Consider the following 26,503-nt stretch of genomic DNA (forward strand, 5'->3'; position numbering starts at 1 on the left):
GGGCTCGATCCCAGGACCCTGGGCTCATGACCTGAGCCGAAGGCAGAGGCTTTAACCCACAGAGCCACCCAGGTGCCCCCCAAAACATAATTTTTTAAGGGAGAAAAATATAATTTTGGATTAAAGGCAAGAAATTCAGTAATACAAGTATAATCAAAATAGAAAAATATGATTATAATTAAAAAATGTAAATGCACATATAAATATATATAAATTGTAACTGATTAAATACTTAAAAATGAAGGTAAAATGTCTTGTGAGGAAATATATGTATGCATACATAAATATGTGTATTTATAGATACATGTGGGTTTATGTGCATATCTATGTCTGTATATACAGTATGTAGATATATATTGGATGACAGCCATAAATATAGATATAGATGTACATACAGTTGACCCTGAAAAATGTAGGTTTGAACTGTGTGCGTCCACTCATATGCAATATTTTTATAAATGAATATAGTACAGCAAATGTATTTTCTCTTCCTTGCGATTTTCTTAATATTTCTTTCTGTAGCTTACTTTATTGTTAGAACACAGTATATAATACACATAACAAAAAATATGTATTAATTGACCATTTATGCTATTGATAAGGGCTTCTGGTCCACAGTAAGCTATTAGTAGTTAAGTTTTGGGGAGTAAAAAGTTATAGACAGATTTTTGAACACATGGGGGTCAACATTTCCTACCCTAATGTTGATCTAGGGTCAACTGTAAATCTATATCTCTTTTTTTTTATTTTTTCACATAAAACTACTTATTCACAAATATTTTCCAAAATGAAGACAGGTTTACTAAACGACGTCACTCACTTAGGAAGGAAAGAGGGTGCAGACCTTCCCCTGGCCCCTGCAAGGTGGGCTAAGAGAAGAAGACAATTTTTAGGCCCATTCCCTGCTTTCTGAGGTGGAGGGGGATCTCCCCATGTTGCCTCCTGGCCTGCGGCTTCCTTCAGTTATCCAGAACAGGGCTGGGCAGGGAGCTCACCCCGGGAAGGGAGGGGTAGGGTGTAGAGAGGGGATGGTATCACTGAAGGTCCCGTCCTTTAGCTATTGCATCCTAAAATAAAGGGAGAGGCTTCTTTCTTTCTCACAAACTATAAGAGGAGACTTCAAAATACAAAAATTGGCCAAAAGATCAACATCACTAGCATCAGGGAAACACAAACCAAAACTACAATGAGATACACATGACTCAGAGTGGCTAAAATTAACAAGTCAGGAAACAACAGTTGTTGGCAAGGATGTGGAGAAAGAGGAACCTTCTTAAACCTGGGAATGCAAACTGGCACAGCCAGTGTGGAAAACAGTATGGAGATTCCTCAAAAACTTAAAAAGAGAACTACCCTTGATACAGCAATCACACTACTAGGTTTTTAACCAGAGGACACAAACATAGTGATCCAAAAGGGCATATGCACACCAATGTTTCTAGCAGCAATGTCCACCATAGCCAGAACAGGGAAAGAGCCAGATGTCCACCGACAGTTGAATGGATAAAGATTTCATATCCATAAAAATGGATAAAGTTGAATGGATAAGGATGGAATATTACTCAGCCACCAGAAAGAAGGAAATCTTACTTTTTGCAATGACATGGATAAAACTAGAGTGCATTATGTTAAGCAAAATAAGTCAGTCAAAGAAAGACAAATAGCATATGATTTCATTCACATCTGGAATTTAAGAAACAAAACAGATGAACATAGGGGAAGGGAAGAAAAATAGGATAAGACAAAATCAGAGAGGAAGACAAACCATAAGAAACACTTAACTATAGGAAACTAACTAAGGGTTCCAGGAGGAGAGGTGGGTGGGGGGAGGGGTAAGTGGGGGATGAGCGTGAAGGAGGGCACGTGATGTAATAATGAACACTGGGTGGTATACGTGAGGAATCACTAAATTCTACTCCTGAAACGACAGTACAGTAAATATTAATTAAATTGATTTTAAATTTTTAAAAAGGAAAGAAAAAAAATTAACCAAAAGAAGTTAATTAAAAAAAGAAGAAGAAAGAAAAGAGAGAAAACAGGAACCCGGAAGAGGTAAGAAGAGATGGAGAGCAAAATGGTAGATTAAAAAAAATATTTATCTAAATATTTACATTGAATGTAAAGTGGGCTCAAAGTTCTAATGAAAAGGAAGGTGTTAGACTAAATAAAATAAAATAAAATAAGCTGCTCTATGCTATTTTAATGAAATATGCCTAAATCATAAGGTAGTGGGAAGTTTGAAAGTCAAAGAATAATGAAAGATATACATCATTTAAACTCCAACTACAGGAAAATACAAATATTCATTCAAAAAATAAATTAATCTGAAAGCATATCAGAGATTAAGAATGGAATTGTTTTATTTATCATAATGGATTCAGCAGAAGTATTTTGCAAATCTGAAGTAGTATGCACCTAAAAACGTGGCCTTAAACTATATAAAACATAAAATTGACCAAATACAAGCAGGTAAAAACAAATCCAGAATTATATCAGCAATTTATATTCCCTCTTTTAGCACCTGATTAAGTAAACTGTCAAAAATAGTGCTGAAATATATAAAATTTAAGCAATGCAGTCAACTCCCCCTAATAAAAATGTATAGATGTTTATGAACCCACAAATGAACCTATAAATATAAAATATACATTCTATTCAAGCACATGCAAAATATCTGAATATTTTATTAGAGAATAAAACTAGTTTCAAAATATTGAAAAGATTAAAACCATAGCATTAACTTCTTGGATCACAATTTAATTAAATTAGAATAAATAACATAAAGAAATAAAGGTGTTTTAAAATTAAAATGTATAGCTCTAAATAACCCTCAGGTCAAAGAAAATTAAAATGAATACTAAGAGAGATGTCACTATCAAAAAGAGTGGCACAGCTAAATAGCATTTAGAGGGATATTTATAACCTTATATACATATATTAGAATAAGAAACAAGCTACAAAAATCTCAAAATGTTAGGGGAGGAAAAAAACCCAAAGAAAGTGGAATGAAATGCAAATAAACAATGTCTGAAATGAATAAGAATACATCATTTCAGATCATGCAGCCATTATAAATAAGATGACAATATGAACAAACTTATGTGTTTATTCCAATGAATTAAAATATTTATAAAATATACAAATTTCTTTAAAAATGTAATTTATCAAGACCAAGACTGACTTGCAAAAACTTAGCAACCTTGCATTTGCTTAAAATTGTTCATTTGAATTATTCAGGTTCATCAAAAACCTTTACACACATATATACCTGCATACACACACCCACACACACACACACACACACACACACATAATTTCTAGTTTCCGGTGGCTTCCCTTAAAAGTTCTACCAAACATAGTTTGGCTATGAGGGTTGCTGGGGGGAGGGGGTTTGGGAGAAGGGGGTGGGATTATGGACATTGGGGAGGGTATGTGCTTTGGTGAGTGCTGTGAAGTGTGTAAACCTGGTGATTCACAGACCTGTACCCCTGGGGATAAAAATATATGTTTATAAAAAATTAAAAAAAAAAAAAAGTTCTACCAAACACTCAAAGACAAAGTATCTGCAAATTACACAATCACCTCTAATAATAAAAAAGCAATTAAATACTCAGTTCATATTATCTTCACTTTGCTTCACAAAAATTTTAAAAGGGAAGTATATATTTTAAAAAATGAAAGTCCACCATTATAAACTTAAGTGCAAAAATTCTAAACAAATATTAGCAAAAAAGAAAAAAAAATTAGTGTGAGCGAGCGAGTTCAGCAGCCTATACCTGGCATGCTGGCATGAAAGGTGGGATTAAAAGTAGTAGATGCAGGGTGCCTGGGTGGCTCAATTGGTTAAGGTATGGCCTTCAGTTTAGGTCATGATCCTGAAGTCCCAGGATTGAGTCCTACATTAGGCTCCCTGCCCAGCAGACAGCCTGCTTCTCCCTCTGACCACCCCCCCCCCTGCCCTGTCAGGCTCTCTCTCTCTTTCATTCTCTCTCTCAAATAAATAAATAACATCTTTTTTTTAAAAAAAAAAGGTAGTATATTCAAAAAAAAAAAAAAAAAGCAAAGATAGAAACGGAATCAGTCATAAACAAGGAGGTGTGACCACAGGCCCAGGTACAGGTTATGGTACTTAACAGGTGGAGGTGTGCTGACCTACTAGTCCTGCCCTACATGTGTATAGACTTTGTCCATTCTGATTTATTGGTACCTCTGCTGTGCCAGTTGTTTACTATTTTGATTATTACTTCTGGGGGGAGGAAAAATCCAATAAAGAGGATATCTACCTAAAGGTAATAAATCAAGAAGTGTAATTCTTCACATAAAAAAAAAATGAAAAGAACAATCTTATGACTATCTGATAGAAGCATAAAACATATTTGGTAAAAAATAAACATCCGCTCATAGTAAAACATCTTAGCAACTTGGGAACAGAAAGGAATATTCTTAATGTGAACAACATACATAGTAATACCTCAAACCGTTATCCTCCTTAATGGTGAAATGTTGAAAATTTTTCATTTGAGACACAGAACAAGGCAAGGATGTTTGGCTACAATACTTGAGCTCTAGTTGTGTTTGAGGATTTTGCCAGTACAATAAAACAATGAATTAGTGAGTGAGGGAAGGGGTAGATGAATGAATGTTGAAAGGGAAGAAATCAGGCAATCATCTCTGATTTTTTCCACAGGGGGGAAAAAAAATATATATGAAATTCCTAAGGAGGCACATCTGATGCACTGATAAAATCATCTACAGATGAGTGAACGAAATTAGTGAGTTTTGCAAAACTACCGGATAGAGGGACAATTTATAAATCATACGGATATGCTAGCAGCAAAATGCAAAAATGAGAATTCAAGAAGTATACTATTTCAATAGCTTAAACACATCAAAACCGTACTAAGAGTTTTTTAAGTTGGGTATAAAATATGAAGGAAACTACCAAATAACACTTAATTCTTTCAGATTAAAGAAGACCCAAGAAAAAAGAAAAATAAATCACATTCATGCAGTGAAATTCCAAGTATTATAGTGAAGAAAATACTCCCCAAAATGACCTATAGATTCAATGTATCTTCAATCATTAGAGGTTTTATGATAGACTCTTTTTTTTTTTTTTTTTAGTTTTATGGTAGAATCTTATGAGCTGATTACAAACCACAGTGAAAACACTATGGGCCGAGAAGACCTAAGTTACCTTTGATAGAAACTTAGATGGGAAGACTCAGTGTTCCCAATATCAAATCATATTATACAATTGTATTCTTTAAAGTGGCCAAGTGTCAAACCAGGGAAAAACAAATGAACAGGACAGAATTGAGGATCTCTAAACAGATCCACACATATATGAATATACATTTATGAACTGTTAGCATTGCAGATTGGAAAACGGGGTTTCTTCGGTTTTTTTAAACATTTATTTATCTGAGAGAGAGTGGGAGAACACAAGTTGGGGGAAGGGACAAGGAAGGGGGAAGCAGAATCCCTGCTGGGGGTCTCAATCCCAGAACCCTGAGATCATGACCTGAGCCAAAGGCAGACATTTAACTGACTGATTCCCCCAGGTGTCCCTCTTTCAGTTTTATAGAAATAACTCAACATATAACAATAATTCAACATATAACATTGTATATATAGCTATAAATATAGTTACCACAGTAAACTTAGCTGACATCCTTCTATCACCTCACAGGGTTGCAAGTTTTTTCTTTCACAATGATGTCTTTTAAGATCTAATCTCTTAACAACTTTCAAACACATAACACAGTAATGTTAACTATAGTCACCACAGTGTGCATTAAAGTCCCAGGACTTAATTATCTTAGGAATGGAACTTTGTGCTTCACAGCCCACCCCGTCCCACTTCCCCGCCCCCATCCAGAAAGAGAGAAAGAGCAGGAGAGCAGGAGCAGGGGTGGGGAGGGAGGGAGAGAGAAAATCCCAAGGAGGCTCCCCACCTACGGTGGGTCCCTTAGGGGCTTCATCTCACAACCCCGAGATCATGATCTGAGCCAAAATCAAGAAGTTTAACATTTAACTGACTCAGTCACCCAGGCACACTGTGGAAGTTTGAGCCTTTCAGCCACCTTGACCCATTCCATCTTCCTCCAATTCCCCCCACTCTGGCAACCACCAGTCTGCTCTCTCTTTGTAGGAGTTCTTCTTGTTTTTGTTTTTTAGACTTCACATATAAGTGAGATCATACATTATTTGATCTCTCTTTGTCTGACTCAAAGTGCCTTCAGGTTCCATCCATGTTGTCACAATTGGCAGGATGTCCCTACATTTTATGTCTGAATAATATTCCGTGGTCTGTATACATACCACATTTTCTTCATCAGTTCATCCATCAGTGGATACTTAGGTTGTTTCCATGTCTTGGCTATTATAAATAATGCTGCAATGAACTTGAGTAAGCATTATTTCAAAGCAGATATTTAAATGGCCAGCAGGTACATGGGAATGTGCTGGACATCACTAGTCATCAGGGAAATGCAAATCAAAACCAAAATAAGAAGTCACTTCCCACCTGATAGAATAGCTATTGTCAAAAAGATGACAGACAAGTGTTGGTGAGGTTGTGGAGAAAAGGAACCTTTGTGCTCTCTTAGTGGGAATATAAACTGTTATGTCATTATGGAAAACATGAACTTTGCTCAAATAATTAAAAACAGAACTTCAATATGATCCAATTCCACTTTTCAGTATATTCCCCAAAGAAACAAAATCACTAGTTTGAAGAGAACCTGCATATTTATTGCAGCATTATCTAAAATAGCCGAAACAGATTTCCCCCCATAAACTGATGCTGTGGCATTGGAGATAATATGTAAAGATAAATAGAAAATGATATATAAAATAATATTGCATACCATACATACACAAGTAACAATTCTGTTTGTTGTAACTATGTATGTCAAAGAAAAAAAATAAAGCAATAAAACTTAAATAATTTAGAGAGATAGTTTTTGATCTATCATAGGTGGTTTCATAGAACACAAAAATCAGTAAGTATAAATTAAAAGACTGGTAGATTTGACTACATTATGTTTTTTTAAAGATTTTATTTGTTTATTTGACAGAGAGAGATGACAAGTAGGCAGAGAGGCAGGCAGAGAGAGAAGAGGAAGCAGGCTCCCTGCTGAGCAGAGAGCCCGATGTAGGGCTCAATCCCAGGACCCTGAGATCATGACCTGAGCCGAAGGCAGCAGCTTACCCCACTGAGCCACCCAGGCACCCCTTGACTACATTATTAAGAACTCTTTGTCAAAGGAAGCATCAAGAAAGTGAAAATGAAAGAGCAGGAGAAGATATTTGCAATACAAAAAATAAATCGTCAAGTAACTCATATCAGAATATATGAAACCTCAAGGTACAAAAGAAATCAGATAATCTAATTGAGAAAAAGATCATGCAAAGTACTTAACAGTCATTTAACAGAAAAGAACAGAGAAAAGACCAACAGATCTTTTTTTAACCAGGAATATACACAGTAAAGCTACAACCAGAACAGCTGAAATTCACCCAAGAGTATCACGATTTAGCAATGGGTGTGGAAGAAGAGAAACTCCATAATTGCTAGCAGGACAATAAAATGGTTAGATTACTTTGGGAAACCCTTTGGCGGTATCTAATAGGCTAAACAGATATATTTTTCATTACCCAAATCTAGAGGCATATATCTGACAGAAATGAAGTCAAGTGTGTCCCATGGGACACATTCAAGAATGTTCATGGTATTTATTGTGTCCCACAGATTTTGAACCGTTGTATTTTCATTATCATTTGTTTCCATGATTTTTTTCAATTCTTCTTTAATTTCCCGGTTGACCCATTCATTCTTTAGAAGGATACTGTTTAGTCTCCATGTATTTGGGTTCTTTCCAAACTTCCTTTTGTGGTTGAGTTCTAGCTTTAGAGCATTGTGGTCTGAAAATATGCAGGGAATGATCCCAATCTTTTGATACCGGTTGAGTCCTGATTTAGGACCGAGGATGTGATCTATTCTGGAGAATGTTCCATGTGCACTAGAGAAGAATGTGTATTCTGTTGCTTTGGGATGAAATATTCTGAATATATCTGTGATGTCCATCTGGTCCAGTGTGTCGTTTAAAGCCTTTATTTCCTTGCTGATCTTTTGCTTGGATGACCTGCCCATTTCAGTGAGGGGAGTGTTAAAGTCCCCTACTATTATTGTATTGTTGTTGATGTGTTTCTTTGATTTTGTTATTAATATTTTTTTTTTAAGATTTTATTTATTTATTTGACAGACAGAGATCACAAGTAGGCAGAGAGGCAGGCAGAGAGAGAGGAGGAAGCAGGCTCCCTGCTGAGCAGAGAGCCCGATGCGGGGCTCGATCCCAGGACCCTGGGATCATGACCTGAGCCGAAGGCAGAGGCTTTAACCCACTGAGCCACCCAGGCGCCCCTGATTTTGTTATTAATTGGTTTATATAGTTGGCTGCTCCCACGTTGGGGGCATAGATATTTAAAATTGTTAGATCTTCTTGTTGGACAGACCCTTTGAGTATGATATAGTGTCCTTCCTCATCTCTTATTATAGTCTTTCGCTTTAAATCTAATTGATCTGATATAAGGATTGCCACTCCTGCTTTCTTCTGATGTCCATTAGCATGGTAAATTCTTTTCCACCCCCTCACTTTAAATCTGGAGGTGTCTTCGGGCTTAAAATGAGTTTCTTGGAGGCAACATTTAGATGGGTTTTGTTTTTGTATCCATTCTGATAGCCTGTGTCTTTTGACAGGGGCATTTAGCCCATTCACATTCAGGGTAACTATTGAGAGATATGAATTTAGTGCCATTGTATTGCCTGTAAGGTGACTGTTATTGTATATGGTCTCTGTTCCTTTCTGATCTACCACTTGTAGGCTCTCTCTTTGCTTAGAGGACCCCTTTCAATATTTCCTGTAGAGCTGGTTTGGTATTTGCAAATTCTTTCAGTTGTTGTTTGTCCTGGAAGCTTTTAATCTCTCCTTCTATTTTCAATGATAGCCTAGCTGGATATAGTATTCTGGGCTGCATGTTTTTCTCGTTTAGTGCTCTAAAAATATCATGCCAGCTCTTTCTGGCCTGCCAGGTCTCTGTGGATAAGTCAGCTGCCAATATAATATTTTTACCATTGTATGTTACAGACTTCTTTTCCCGGGCTGCTTTCAGGATTTTCTCTTTGTCACTGAGACTTGTAAATTTTACTATTAGGTGACGGGGTGTGGGCCTATTCTTATTGATTTTGAGGGGCGTTCTCTGAACCTCCTGAATTTTGATGCTCGTTCCCTTTGCCATATTGGGGAAATTCTCCCCAATAATTCTCTCCAGTATACCTTCTGCTCCCCTCTCTCTTTCTTCTTCTTCCGGAATCCCAATTATTCTAATGTTGTTTCGTCTTATGGTGTCACTTAATTCTCGAATTCTCCCCTCGTGGTCCAGTAGCTGTTTGTCCCTCTTTTGCTCAGCTTCTTTATTCTCTGTCATTTGGTCTTCTATATCACTAATTCTTTCTTCTGCCTCATTTATCCTAGCAGTGAGAGCCTCCATTTTTGATTGCACCTCATTAATAGCTTTTTTGATTTCAACTTGGTTAGATTTTAGTTCTTTTATTTCTCCAGAAAGGGCTTTTATATCTCTCGAGAGGGTTTCTCTAATATCTTCCATGCCTTTTTCGAGCCCGGCTAGAACCTTGAGAATTGTCATTCTGAACTCTAGATCTGACATATTACCGATGTCTGTATTGATTAGGTCCCTAGCCTTCGGTACTGCCTCTTGTTCTTTTTTTTGCATTGAATTTTTACGTCTTGTCATTTTGGCCAGATAAGAGTAAATGAAGGGGCAAGTAAAATACTAAAAGGGTGGCAACAACCCCAGAAAAATATGCTTTAACTAAATTAGAAGAGATCCAAAATCGTGAGTGGGGAGAAAGTATAGCGGTACAAGCCTTTCTCAAGAAACAAGAAAGGTCTCAGGTACACAACCTAACCCTACACCTAAAGGAGCTGGAGAAAGAACAAGAAAGAAACCCTAAGCCCAGCAGGAGAAGAGAAATCATAAAGATCAGAGCAGAAATCAATGAAATAGAAACCAAAAAAACAATAGAAAAAATCAACAAAAGTAGGAGCTGGTTCTTTGAAAGAATTAATAAAATTGATAAACCCCTGGCCCGACTTATCAAAAAGAAAAGAGAAAGGACCCAAATAAATAAAATCATGAATGAAAGAGGAGAGATCACAACTAACACCAAAGAAATACAAACTATTATAAGAACATACTAAGAGCAACTCTACGGCAATAAATTTGAAAATCTGGAAGAAATGGATGCATTCCTAGAAACATATAAACTACCACAACTGAACCAGGAAGAAATAGAAAGCCTGAACAGACCCATAACCAGTAAGGAGATTGAAACAGTCATTAAAAATCTCCAAACAAACAAAAGACCAGGGCCAGACGGCTTCCCGGGGGAATTCTACCAAACATTTCAAGAAGAACTAATTCCTATTCTCCTGAAACTGTTCCAAAAAATAGAAATGGAAGGAAAACTTCCAAACTCATTTTATGAGGCCAGCATCACCTTGATCCCAAAACCAGACAAGGATCCCACCAAAAAAGAGAGCTATAGACCGATATCCTTGATGAACACAGATGCGAAAATACTCAACAAAATACTAGCCAATAGGATTCAACAGTACATTAAAAAGATTATTCACCACGACCAAGTGGGATTTATTCCAGGGCTGCAAGGTTGGTTCAACATCCGCAAATCAGTCAATGTGATACAACACATCAATAAAAGAAAGAACAAGAACCATATGATACTTTCAATAGATGCTGAAAAAGCATTTGACAAAGTACAGCATCCCTTCCTGATCAAAACTCTTCAAAGTGTAGGGATAGAGGGCACATACCTCAATATCATCAAAGCCATCTATGAAAAACCCACCACAAATATCATTCTCAATGGAGAAAAACTGAAAGCTTTTCCGCTAAGGTCAGGAACACGGCAGGGATGTCCATTATCACCACTGCTATTCAACATAGTACTAGAGGTCCTAGCCTCAGCAATCAGACAACAAAAGGAAATTAAAGGCATCCAAATCGGCAAAGAAGAAGTCAAATTATCACTCTTCGCAGATGATATGATACTATATGTGGAAAACCCAAAAGACTCCACTCCAAAACTGCTAGAACTTATACAGAAATTCAGTAAAGTGTCAGGATATAAAATCAATGCACAGAAATCAGTTGCATTTCTCTACACCAACAGCAAGACAGAAGAAAGAGATATTAAGGAGTCCATCCCATTTACAATTGCATCCAAAACCATAAGATACCTAGGAATAAACCTAACCAAAGAGACACAGAATCTATACTCAGAAAACTATAAAGTACTCATGAAAGAAATTGAGGAAGACACAAAGAAATGGAAAAATGTTCCATGCTCCTGGATTGGAAGAATAAATATTGTGAAAATGTCTATGCTACCTAAAGTAATCTACACATTTAATGCAATTCCTATCAAAGTACCATCCATCTTTTTCAAAGCAATGGAACAAATAATGCTAAAATTTATATGGAACCAGAAAAGACCTCGAATAGCCAAAGGGATATTGAAAAAGAAAGCCAACGTTGGTGGCATCACAATTCCGGACTTCAAGCTCTATTACAAAGCTGTCATCATCAAGACAGCATGGTACTGGCACAAAAACAGACACATAGATCAATGGAACAGAATAGAGAGCCCAGAAATAGACCCTCAAATCTATGGTCAACTCATCTTCGACAAAGCAGGAAAGAATGTCCAATGGAAAAAAGACAGCCTCTTCAATAAATGGTGCTGGGAAAATTGGATAGCCACATGTAGAAAAATGAAATTGGACCATTTCCTTACACCACACACAAAAATAGACTCAAAATGGATGAAGGACCTCAATGTGCGAAAGGAATCCATCAAAATCCTTGAGGAGAACACAGGCAGCAACCTCTTCGACCTCTGCCGCAGCAACATCTTCCTAGGAACAACGCCAAAGGCAAGGGAAGCAAGGGCAAAAATGAACTATTGGGATTTCATCAAGATCAAAAGCTTTTGCACAGCAAAGGAAACAGTTAACAAAATCAAAAGACAACTGACAGAATGGGAGAAGATATTTGCAAACGACATATCAGATAAAGGACTAGTGTCCAGAATCTATAAAGAACTTAGCAAACTCAACACCCAAAGAACAAATAACCCAATCAAGAAATGGGCAGAGGACATGAACAGACATTTCTGCAAAGAAGACATCCAGATGGCCAACAGACACATGAAAAAGTGCTCCATATCACTCGGCATCAGGGAAATACAAATCAAAACCACAATGAGATATCACCTCACACCAGTCAGAATGGCTAAAATCAACAAGTCAGGAAATGACAGATGCTGGCGAGGATGTGGAGAAAGGGGAACCCTCCTACACTGTTGGTGGGAATGCAAGCTGGTGCAGCCACTCTGGAAAACAGCATGGAGGTTCCTCAGAATGTTGAAAATAGAACTGCCCTATGACCCAGCAATTGCACTATTGGGTATTTACCCTAAATATACAAACGTCGTGATCCAAAGGGGCACATGCACCCGAATGTTTATAGCAGCAATGTCCACAATAGCCAAACTATGGAAAGAACCTAGATGTCCATCCACAGATGAATGGATCAAGAAGATGTGGCATATATACACAATGGAATACTATGCAGCCATCAAAAGAAATGAAGTCTTGCCATTTGCGACAACATGGATGGAACTAGAGCGTATCATGCTTAGCGAAATAAGTCAAGCAGAGAAAGACAACTATCATATGATCTCCCTGATATGAGGAAATGGTGATGCAACATGGAGGCTTAAGTGGGTAGGAGAAGAATCAATGAAACAAGATGGGATTGGGAGGGAGACAAACCATAAGTGACTCTTAATCTCACAAAACAAACTGAGGGTTGCTGGGGGGAGGCGGTTTGGGAGAAGGGGGTGGGATTATGGACATTGGGGAGGGTATGTGCTTTGGTGAGTGCTGTGAAGTGTGTAAACCTGGTGATTCACAGACCTGTACCCCTGGGGATAAAAATATATGTTTATAAAAAATAAAAAGTTAAAAAAAAAAAAAAAAAAAAAAGAATGTTCATGGTAGCTAACATGAATGTTCATTAAGAGTAAAACATAAAGATCAAATGTGATAACTTTACTCACTGGAATGCAAACACACCCACAACAGCATAAAGAAATTTTACAAACTTTCAGAGCAGGTCCCCACACTGTACAACTTGATTTCTGCAAAGTGCTACAAATGGGAAAATCTAAGTTATAGTCACACTAAGGTGGTAGGCAGTAGAAGTGTTAAGTAAAGCAAGGACAAGGTTACCATAACGTGTAATAATGGTAACCTTCAGGGAAGTCGAAAGGACTTTGTGGTTATGATGGTGCCCATGGGAAGCGTCTTCAGGTCTGACAGTGTGTTTTTATTTGACCTAGATAAAGGTTATACCAATGTTCTACTTACAATGACTAATGATGTCATACATTTATATTTAAGGGACTTTTCAGTGTGTAAATTATATTTCACAGTTAAAAGCTTAAAACATAAAGGGTGCCTGGGTAGCTCAGTCAGTTGAGTGTCTACCTTCTGCTCAGGTCATGATCCCAGCATCCTGGGATCCAGTCCATTAGACTCCCTGCTTGGGCAGGGAGACTGATTCTCCCTGCTTCTCCCTGTCTCAGCCCCTCCTCCCTGCTTATACTCTCTCTCTCTCTCTCTTTCTCTGATAAATAAATAAATAAATAAATAAATAAATAAATAAATAAAATCTTGAAAAATAAATAAAATAAAAGGTTGAAACATAAGAACAATAACACAAAGATTCCAGAAGGGTCACTGTCACATTGTGAATTTCCTGGGCCATGGCTTTGTTGGCATTTTACATCTCAACAACAATCCTTCTGTTAAGAGTGTTAAGCACTCTTTGTTGTTGCTGTTTTTTGTTTTTTTTTTTTGGTGGGTGGGGATGGAAATAGCATTGACCCAGTTCCTTAGCTGAACGTTGATTGCTTCCATCAGATCACAGTAAGGCCTTTAGTTAGAATCTGAACTAACCTAATCAGGACTAAGCCATTTAACATACAGAGTACTGGGGCTATAAGAATTGATCAGCAATTAGCATCGACCCAATTAAAGTGAACCATGAAAGAAGACTTGTTGAGACTCTAGTGAAATAATATTCCTTGATCGTCAGAAAGAGCTAATGGAAGTCATGAATTTAAAGCCTCTTATTGTTAGCATATGTGAGAATACAGCCTTAGAAAGAAAAACAAAACAAAACAAAACAAAACAAAACAAAAACAAACAAAAAATCTTCCATACTTGGAAAGAGAAAGAAATTAGGTCTTTGTCAACTTGTAACCACTAAATCAAGACAACCCAGAGCTTGTCCTTTCTATGGACTTCAAAATTTGATGAGGGACTCAATTCAATTTTTTTTTTTTTTGTTTATTTAAACCTTTTTCATTGTTCTTATTGCTTTTGACTCCTTGTAACATTAAAGAGCCCTAGTTGACAAATAGGAACCACAAAATTGCATATAATTAAGATACTATCATCTGATGTGATTGAAAGAATAAATAGAAGACTATTTTGAGCTAAATATGTATTTATGGGAAAGAACACTGCTCTGACATTTTAATCTATTTTAGACCCAGCTGTGAAGAGAACTGGAGCAGAGTAGAAAATGTGACCTGGGTTAAGGGTATAACCTCTTTTGATTTTAGTTTTGTTTGTTTGTTTTTCATCTAGGAAATGAAGTTAAGATTAGAAGTCTATCTCAATGGGTTTGCACATGATAGCAGTACAGTTCAGCAGGTGTGAGCATGGACAAAGAAATCTGAATAAAGTTGAATCTTAGTTCAGCTAGAAAATGCAGAAGATAATACTGAGGTCCTAGGGTTTTTTTTACAAAAATTAAAAGAGATATTTGACACAGAAGCATTTTGTAAAGTATATATTTTCCAAGGCTCTTTTTACCTCAAATTTTGTATCAGCGCTTTATAAACCCAGTCATTTGGAAAGATAAGGAAATTCAAGGAAAGCCCAGTATCCTATGTGGATTGGTCTAATGGATGTATTTCTATCTATCAGAATAACAACATTTAAGAAAAAATTTCACCTGGATCACCTGGGTGGCTCAGCCAGTTAAATGTCCAGTTCTTGGTCTCGGGCTCCTGAGATGCAGCCCAGCATCAGGCTGGGCACTCAGTGTGGAGTCTGCTTGAGATTCTCCCTCTCCTTCCTCTTCTCCCCTTTTCCATGTTCCCTCTTTCTCTCTAAAATAAACAAAACCTTAAAAATGAGAAAGAAATTCCTCTGTTGTCTGCATTCTCATTATTAGGTTGAACTACATGAAATTGCCATTTATAACAGTGAAAAATTGTCAAATAGATTGTTGACCTATCCCTTTAAGTTTACAAGGGAGATTGCTAACTTAAGACAGACTGGGAAGAGATCCTTGGTAACAGACAGTGCTAAAGTGGAGCTGGCCAGTCCATAAATGGAGTCGATGAAACAAAAATACTAGGTCCTTGTTGGGTCTGTTATCAAAGGAATGAGACTGAGACAAAGTTACGCAAAGCCTTATTCTATGCCAAGCATTAGAAGTTAGACTGACCGGCCAGGGAAACGAGGCTGAGACAAAGTAAAAGTTATGTAAAGCTTTATTCTATGCCAAGCATTAGAAGTCAGACTGACTGGCCAGGGCCGCCTCGGAAGAGAGCGACGCCCCTTGGTCTTACAGGCTAGTTTTTATAGGGCACAATCGCAGACATCTGCATATGTGGCTTTGACTGATTAGATGTCTCCTACCTGTGTGTTTTAGTAACCGTTACCTAGAACCAATACTAGTAACTGTTGAGGTGTTTATTAAACAACAAAATGGCCTTGTTTTAGGTATGTGTTTTAGTAATAGTTACCTGGAACTGGCCTTGTTTTAGGTGTGTGTTTTAGTAACAGTTACCTGGAACGGAGAGCAGTAACTGCTCTAGACAACAAAATGTCTACCTAGGCAACATGGAGTCACTATGGCTAAGTAGGCCCAGGCAGGCCCTAGGGGGTTAACATGTTTTAACATGGAATCAACCCCAACAGTCCTTAACCTGTTAATGTTCCCATGATGCACTGAACTGGGATTTGAACTTAGAACCACAGAAACTACTGAAGCTCTGTGGTTTAAATTAGGCAATAATAGGAGCCATTTCCCTGACTGTTTGCTCTGGGTTTTTTGCAGTAATTAGAATGTAATTTTTATTACTGTTTTATTGTTACATTGAGTCATATAAAATTTCTGATGAGGTGGGGGTTCTTAACCATAAAGCTTTTATTGAAATAGAGGAAAGAAAGGTATGAGAGGAGCTGATTCTCCTTCTTTTTTTTTTTTTTTTTTTAAAGATTTTATTTATTTGACAGAGAGAGAGAAACCACAAGTAGGCAGAGAGGCAGGCAGAGAGAGAGAGTGGAGGAAGCAGGCTCCCCGCAGAGCAGAGAGCCCGACATGGGGCTCGATCCCAGGATCCTGGGATCATGACCCGAGCCGAAGGCAGAGGCCTTAACCCACTGAGCCACCCCGGCACCCCCAAAAGATATATTTCTTGGGCCATATATTTTTCTTATTAGAATTCTGTAGATACAGTTCCAGCAATTTTTGGCATTGATTACTGGTATGGAGAAGGCTGAGGTCAGCCATTTTCTCCTTTGGGCCAATACACTTTTAATTCCGGAGTGCCCCAAAGGTTGAAATTTGAGGCTGTATTTTCCTTTAACAAAAATTCAGTTTTCTGCAGATCTTAATCAGTGACATCATGTCTTCCTTCATGTGTTCATGTCCTTCCTTTCGAAGATACGATGATGGGCTTGAGAGAAAAGTGAGGTGGTTTAGGTTCATCATGCATGTAGCTGATTTTCCTAAAGTGGGGGACAGAACAAATATACTAAGATGATTCTCCTTCTTAATAAGCATCTTTCCTAATAAGCTTCATAATTTTGTGCTGGGTCTGATTTGTCCATCTATCTGCCTCTGGACTATTTTATTCAATTCCATAGTTTTCAAGTTACAGTTACATTATAAATTTAATGAAATGATGATAAGTTTTGACTCTTATGACATGTTTCCTAAACCTAATCTAGCCAACAAAACATGGACTCAGTTCAAGAGGGCCTGAGTTTTTTTGTTTTTGTTTTTGTTTTGTTTTGTTTTTGTTTTTGTTTTAATAATCACAGGTAAGAAGAGGCTGTAACATAGATCTCCAAAGTCTCAATATCATCTGAGATTTTGGAAACACTCCAAGAAATTTATTTCAATGCTCATGACTTTCCTTATGGTATTTGGTACTATATTCAGTTTTGATTTGATTTTAAAAATTTTAAAAAGTAAAATGCTAAAAATAAGTATAATAATAATAAAATTGAAGTGCCAATCACTAAATATATATATATATAGCCCCATCATTCATTTAAAAAAATATTATTGCACAAGGAAAGATTATTCTCAAAAACTGTCTTAATGCTAAATCTGCTTATATTTATGATAGCAGAATAACGTATTTCATCATCTTCATAATGCAGTTATTTCATGTTCAAAAAGTGTGTTTTCTTATAGAATACTGAACCATCAATTCATGTTTAAATTGCATGATAAATGTTTAAAGGAATGATGGGAGTTTTCACTTTTCAACCAATCAATATAGAGTCCTTTACACACAAGGAGGGGGAAGAAAAGAAATTCTTTAGTGAATTTAAGATACAGAACACAGAAAATTTAATGATCCAAAGCCAAAAGATGGGATCATTACTTGACAGGAAAAGAAGAGTCTCTTAGGAAGTAAAACACGAAGGCCCCATAAGGTGTCTCTTGAAGCATTCCATTCACATAAGGCGTCTTGGTAGACTGAGTGGAGTACAATTTTTCTTTTTCTGTCTGCAGCCAGTGCTTTCTCTCAGAAATAATAATAATAATAATAATGCACTCCAGTGGGAGCTGGAGTGAGAGGAAGTAGCCTTAAATTTGTGTCACATTAATGACTACTACTGTTTATCAGTCATTATTGATTCTTAACAAGTCATTGATAAATGTATTATAAATGGGTCCAAATGAATGCTGGATAGGCACAAAGCTATACAAATAAACATAGCAATACATATTTACTGGGATTTCACCTGAAATGTATGTGACAAACAATGGCAATGGAGTGAATTTCACACGATTGCAGACTAGAAACAATCTGTTTTATAGATTATTTTTCTAATTTCCGTTTTTAACATTGGTTATAATCTTTCCCATGGAGAATTTTTGAATGTGGGTATGTGTTGGCTTTTTTAATTCCTTAATGCAGTCAATCTCTTCATTTTTTCCTTTTTCATTTCAACCTTTGGAATTTTGCTTAAAAAGTCTTTCCGTAAATGTATTGCTTCCTTCACATAAAATAACTTATCTTCCTGCACTTGTTTTTATTAATAATGTGGGTAAAGGTTTTAAAAGTAATTTTTAAGTAAATAACTAAATAAGTTTTAAAAATGGTCCATTGTATATATAATTGTTCCTTGAATTAATATGTCATTTCTCCACTGATTTTATAGAACAAATTTTTATAATAGAGTCTCAATCCATTCATTGATGACATGTTTATTTCCAGTGCTATAGTTAACGGGCACAGTTTTAAGTTCAGGAAACACAATAGCAAGCAACAGAAAGATATCCTCTCATGATCCTTATCATCATGAGCGGAGAAGATGTATTAGCCAAATATCACACAAAGGGTTATTGTAGGAGAACATATTAAAATGGAACCTGCCATAAATAATGTATAAAGGACATCTTCTCCAAAGAAGTGATGTTGAGGTACAGTTTAGTGGAGAAGTAGGGTTGGATTTAATAAACAAATAAAGGTACCAAGCATAGGGAACCACCTGTAGAAATGCCCTGTATTCTGAGGGAGCTGGCCTCCCTAAACTGTAGAAAGAAAGCTAGTGTGACTGGACTGGGAAAGGGAAAGACAGGGTGATACAGAGTAAGGCTTGAATAGGACGAGAATCAGACCACGCAGAACCCTACGGGACAATGTAATAAATCTTTATAATCCTAAAATCATTCAGAAATCACTGAAGAATATTAATTAGGAGTTGAATGATTAGCAATTCACTAAGGAAAGGTGATTCTAGTAAGAGTATGAAGGGCAGTTGGAGGAGTGGGCTGGACAAAGGAGAGGGTAGGTAGGTACAAGATGATAATATATTGGACTGGGATGATAATATTGAAATAAATGTTAGTAGATTGACTTCAGAATGCTTTAGAATATAAAGCATAATAACAGACTGGATATGGGAGGTAAAGGTGTACAAGCATAAGCACTAGGTTTTAAATGAGTCTGCTTCAGTGAATAATGACGTCATTCGATGAAGAAAAATTGTTTAAGAATGTGGAATATCCAGACTATGAATTCTGTCTTAGTTCATGGGATTTCACAGGACTTTGAATCTTCTAAAATAGTAGTTAACACATTTTTTCTGTAAAGGACAGAGTAGTAAATATTTGGGGTTCTGCAGGTCACATATAGTCCGTAGTACATATTCTTCTGTTTATTCACTTACTTGCTTTTTGTATATCTGGAATTCGTTAAAAAGATTAAAGAAAACATTCTTAGCTCCTGGAAAATAGAAAAATGGGGCCAAGATTTGGGCAGTGGTCTTTAGCAACAAATATAGGTGTGTAGAGTGAAAAGAAGGCCATCAGAGCTAGGAACATGAATTTTCAGCCTTAGGTACTAACAGTGAGTGTTTATGATAAGGCGGCAGATACAGATATATTTGCCCTGGGAGAAATCATAGAATGAAAAGAGAGGAGAGTCAGTTCTAAGAATAATGGTCTAGCAGAGGAAGAGAAGCTTTCAGACCCAAAGAAGTGGTAAGATAACACTAAGAATGTGGGATCATAGAAGTAAAAAATGGAGAGTATATTTAAGAAGTAAAAATCTCAAGAAACTTAAATGTTAATGAGACTTACTCCACTGAACCATGTTTACTACATACTGAAGAGATAATCAATAATGAGTGGTTTCCAATAAGGCAGAAGGGGTAATAAAGACCAGACTCTCCTATTAAATTTAAAAAGAAGAAAAGGGGATTAGAGATGGAGGTGGGTTGTAGGTACCGTAGCAAGAACTTCCCATCTGGAGAATATGCTGTGTGACCAGTGAGGGACAGGAAGGAGTGGGAAGAGTAGGTCTAAAGGGAGACAGAGAAAGTTAATAGTGCTGGGTAGGGCTGAGAACATATAGGAAGTTAATGATCGTATATTTGTGGAAATACCTGTCTTCAGTTCTATGAGAGTTTCTAAAACAGTGTGCTTAATTTTCTTTTATAGTACAAATATCAATAAAAACAAATGAGCAAAATGATACATGCATTTATCCTTTGACCCAACAAGCTCTCAAATTCTAGTGAAAATATGAAATATGTATAAAATTATCAGTTTTATACATATTTTTATATCAAAATACTGGAAACAGGTTCTCAATTATCTACATTTGATACAGTGGTATCCATTTTTATTATGAAGTGTACACAAGTTAACTTGAAGTGTTACATACTTTATTAGGATGAAATTGGGAAGTGTTACATACTTTATTAGGATGAAACTGGGAAGAACACCATATATATATTTGCAAAAAACAAAACATACAGATCAGTAACTAATAGACAGAGGTATGCACCTTGTTGGGTGGTCTCACATTAACTTCCAGACCAGAACCTCAAATCATTCTCTGTCTCAGTTTCTAGGCTCCCCAAACTCAACTTCCTACCCCGTTACTTTCAACAGATGACATTGCTTTTTATTTCACTTAGATTAAGAAACTTTGAATATTACTTCTCTACACTCTTTCCATCAAATCTAATCACATAACTAACACTCTACCAAGTAGGAAGACTGAACAACCATTTAAAGACAGTTCCCCATCATTGAGCTAAGTCACCTGTCTCAGGCTTCTCACTGATTTTCCTCTGCTAAGATCCCCCACCAATCCATTCTCTTGAATATTTCATCCATTAAACAAACATTTATATTGCATTTACTATGAGCTAGGCAATGTTCTAAAATGCTTTACAATTATTAACTCATTTAATTATCAGATTTTTTTCTCTACTAAATTATTTCTATTAGAAAGCATGACCTCATCTCCAATAAGCATTTCTCCAGCACAAATCCTGCTTTAGAAATGGTACATTCTTCTGCTGAGCTCCACAGGAAAAGTCTCTGAAATAGTTATATATACTGAGCATGTTCATTTTCTCTGTCCTCATTTTGTCCCTTGAAGCCATGCCAATCAAGACTTCATCACCATAACTCAAACAACTCTTAGAATCTCTAATGATCCCTAAAATGTCAGTTCCAATAGGTGAATCAGGTTTTATTTTGTGGACCCAAGAAAGTCAGCACTTGTCAAAACACGAATTTTTCTCCTTTTTCAAGTCACTTTCTTATCTTGACTTCCAGAACATCACTCTCCCTTGATTTTTCTTTTACTTCACCATGCTTCACTTTATTGGATCCCTTTCATTTTCCTTACCTTCAACCAGTGATCCTTCATTGGCTGCAAATTATAATCATCTGGGGACTTTTTCTTTTATTTTTAATGTCCAACCTACACCTAAGACCCATTTCTGAAAGCGAGACCAAGACATCTGTGGTTTGATGAACTCTGCACAGGATTCCAGTGTGTAGCTAAAGCTAGGAATCACTGTGAGGAGGAGGAATGTCAGAGATACCACCAGTGGGTTTCTTTCTTTCTTTCTTTCTTTTTTCCTTTATTTTTCTTAATTTTATTTTATTTTATTTTATTTTCAGTGTTCCAAAATTCATTGTTTATCTGCCACACCCAGTGGTTTTCAAGGGCCACAACCTCTCTGATACATTTCCCAACCTGTCTCCATTGGCTACTCCTATTTAGCCACACTGGTCTCCCAACTGTGTCTCAAACACTTCAAGCATTCTTCCATCCCAGGCTCTTTGCATTTTGCTTGAACTCTGTCAGCATGACCCTTACTTTCCTCAGATTCCTACCCAGCCATCACCTTAGCAGAAGACTTCTCTGACCATCCTGTGAAAAGTAGCCACTCCTTCTCTTCATACACTGCCCAATACCTCTCCCTACCCTTTCCCTTGCTTTTTTCTCTCTGTAGCCTTATCACTGCATATGTTGTGGGATATGTGCTAACTGTGTATTTCCTTCACCCAGACTGTAAGTTCTGTGGGGAAGACTTTGTGTCTATTGTCTGTTTTGCTCATTGTTGGGTCCTTGATCAGGGGTAGAATCCACCTGAATGCTATAGGGAATCTAGAACAGTCTATATAATAAACGGTTGAATTTCTCTTTCTTTACATAACCTTACTTTTTCTTCTGTTTATATTATCATAAGCTCAGCCTCACGTTGTTTTATCTTCCTTCCTATCCAATGATAGCACCATGGAATTAATTTTTCTTTGATAGCTTTGTGCTCATCCGCAAATTTTATTCTTTAATGGTCTTGTTATTTTATTTTCCATTATTTCTTTACATTTACCACTATGATCTAAGACTGGTTTTAACAAATATCTGGTGGGAAAGTTTTGGGTTTTGGTTTTTTTTTTTAAGATTTTATTTATTTATTTGTCAGAGAGAAAGAGAGCATAATCAGGCAGAGGCAGAGAGAGAAGCAGGCTCCCCGCTGAGCAAAGAACTCAGTGTGAGACTCGATCCCAGGACCCTGGGATCATGACCTGAGCTGAAGGAAGACACTTAACAGACTGAGCCACCCAGGCGCCCCTGGTGACAAAGTTCTTCTTGTTTCCTTTTCTCCCCGATCCTAATCATCCAGCTTTTTTTTATTTGTTTTAGTTATGTAGTAGTAATTACACAACACGATGATCGTAATATATATATTGTGTTCTAGAACTTATTGAATCCTTTGATACTTTTTCTAATAAGTTTAGTTCAAATAGGTTGAATTTAAGATCTATGATCATGCCAATATTTTTTACTGTACAAAAAATAGAGGGATTGTAGCCATAATTTTAAAAGGCAACCCTATGTCTTTTAGATGTATATAGGTGGAAATGAAACTCAGGCATTAGGGTGATTAATTATATTTTATTATTGCTAAATATACTCATTTGCTCTAGGTCAAATTCAACTATTATTGTCTATTATGAGAGACTCATGAATTCATGAGTTTTTTTTCCTGCAGTTTATGGGGATAGTTAATCTTAGGCTCTGCCCCCTCTATCCACCACCCTGGTCACTGTGGGGTAGACAATCAAACTATTACCCTTATTTGTGTTCTTTCTAAACTTTGGGGATCTCCTTTTCACTCTGTGTGTGTATGTACATATGCACACTTGCAGCCTTGTCTGGAGAAAGACAGACAACATGAAAAGGAAATATAAATACATTTTCTAGGAACCAAAGCCAGATGTTAAACCACGTAAATATTTAAATGTGGGACTTAAAAAATAAACAGATTATAGCCACATAAATGAATTACTATTACTAAATTACTATTTAGTAATTAAATTATGATGTAAGTGTATATCTCACTTGTATGGCTATGGATCTATAATATACAGTGTTATTAAAACAGCAGTGTGTAAAAAACTTGAATATTAAAATCCCATTTTTAGAAAGTCTTATGTAGGTGGACATTTCATAGAAAAGAATTAAAATCCATACATTATCATGTCAATTTGTTTTTAAGTGAGCTTATAAGTAGTATTGCTTCCTCCTAACTTTTTTGTAATATTTTATGTTCTCCAGTGAATACAAACTAATGTTAAAATCAGAAATGAAAGCATTTTGTTAAGACATGCTTAGCTGGCTTAGTCAGTAGAATATGGGACTCTTATTCTTGGGGTCATGAGTTTGAAACCTATGTTGGTTATAGAAATCTCTATAATTTAGCTTAGAAAAAAAAAAAGCGTTTTGTTAAGAATAGAACAGAATTAACTATTCAAAATTTTGATATACAACTAAAAGTCCAAATCAATTTCTGACCAAAGCACACTTAGTTTCCAATAATTAGTTCTTTAATTATAAAACATAAATTTAAAACTACTGTTGGCCTTACATTTAACTCCAAAATTCCCCCAAAGATTTTCCCTAAAATAAAGGTTAAGGAAAGCATGTCTGGATTTGTTTATATTTTTTAATGTTTTTCTGGGAGTTCTAGCAAAGCAATATGACAAAAAAAGAAGAGATTGAAATTTAATTGAACTTAATTTAATTGAAAACAGAGGAGCATTTTTTTTTCATTTTTTACTCATGATACGATTGCATAGCCAAATACCAAAAAATAAAGTTAAAAAAAAACCATAGATAAGAGTCCATTAAGGTGGTAATTATAGAATAAATATGTAAAAATTAACTATTTTCCTATATCAGCAAATACTCTTTAAAGTTAATAAAATTGATCTGTAGTTTATTCTAAATTCTAATATTGAAATGGCATATTTTTCCCCACCTGATTAACCAGCTATCTTGGTAAAATTATTTTTAAAATCCACATTTTCCACTAAATAATAGTCAGGTACTGAATAGAGGAAACTGTTTTTGAAATAAGAAGTTTGAGATTTGGCTGACTCAAACAAGTATTGATCTCTTAAGAGCTGAATATTAGCACAGCGTTTCATTACCACAGTGAAGTTGGAAGGTCTCAAATCTCCCCTCCCCCACACGCCTTGCCTCCTCTCCCTCTTCCCAGCAGTTATGATTGTCACATAAACCAAACCGGTCTATACAGAAAGCCTGCTTCCTCATACAGTCAAACCCACAGGAAATAATACTCTTTATATAAATAATTTTAACTTATTTTTCCTCATGCTTCACCAACACATCTTAATACATATATGCCAAATGGAAAAAATTTGAATGACTTTCCAATGAGGTTTTTTAATGAGAAAAACTGGCAGATTTACCAATAGCTTAACTTTAAATAAAAGCATGAATAATTGTTAAAAACCCTAAAAAATCTGAACAGAAAAATATTTGTTTCAAAGTTCAAAAATAACAATTTTGCTTTCTTTCTTTTGCTGATAATTACATAAAGCTTACGAGAATTGTATGATCCATGTCAAATGTTTTTCAAAGAATATGTTATCATCAAATCTTCTAAACAAAATATCATTACATAAATAAATCATATAGTCTGAAATAAAACAAAGAAAGCAAGGAAAGTTGTCGTTGTTGTTTTAAAGTTTTATATACTTCTCACCACAATTGATCTATGTTAACTCAGAAAAAAATAATGCAGAACGAAAAAAAACACTATTGTTTAAGAAAAAATTACAAAAAAATAAAGTTTAGTGTATTCTTTTAGTTTCATATCATTAGATCTCTGCTTCAGAATTTCAGGGAAAAAGAAGTCTTTATTGCTATTCCAAGTGAACCTATATGCAATCCTGCTCCAAATCGTCAAGACTGAATAATGACTACTATAAATATTTTAATCCTAATCATTTCATTTGTCCAATGACACAAGAATGCTGTAATCTACCAAAGACCTTGTGACTAAGTTGGGAACTGGTTATTCCATTAGCACTATACACATCACAGAATTAGAGTAAACTAAGGCAGACCAGTCTGTATGTTGCCATGAGTCACATTTTGTTTGAAATTTATTTGCTTTATTTCCATTAAGTAAAACTGTCAGATCTAATATGCTGTTTGGTTTCCATTGCTTTATATTTTCAACAAATCCCTGAAACACTATATGTAGTGGACCGTCCAATAAATGTTAGTAATTCTAAATGTCAAGGATCTGAATAATGATCTTCTTGTCATAAAAGAGTAAAAATCATGTCAGCAAGATTTGTCATCATGTGACCCTAAAAATCAATATCTGGCAATGCTTCCAAAGCATCACAAAATCCTTTATGTATCTACTTTCAAATTAATGTGGTGACAGTGAGATATTTTATGGACCTCAGATAAAATATAGACTATTTACATTGAGTTTTTAACTCTAAGTAATTAAAAAAACTTTTCTGATGGATTTCATTTCATAGCATCTTCTTAATTTTAAGTTAGTAATGTGGAAAATTAAAGAATATAAAGAAGTTAATCTTTTAAAATTATGTTATATTTTTTTCTTTTTAAAAAGATTTTATTTATGTATTTGATAAGAGAGAACAAATAGGGGGGAGGGGCAGAGGTCCTGGGAGAAGACTCCCCACTGAGCAAGGATCCTGCCTCAGAGCTGATCCCAGGAGATCATGACCTGATCTGAAGGCATCCATTTAACTGTCTGCGCCTCCCAGGCATCCCTAATTATGCTATATTTTAATCTTCATATTAAGTTATATATAAATTTGATTATATTGTACAGAAAGAATTATGGTCTGTTTTTCAAACCTAACCTAATAGTGTGCATGTTAAATGCAACATTAAAAAAAGTAGACA

Source organism: Mustela nivalis (genome assembly GCF_964662115.1).
Source record: "Mustela nivalis genome assembly, chromosome: 12".
Classification (NCBI taxonomy): Eukaryota; Metazoa; Chordata; class Mammalia; order Carnivora; family Mustelidae; genus Mustela; species Mustela nivalis.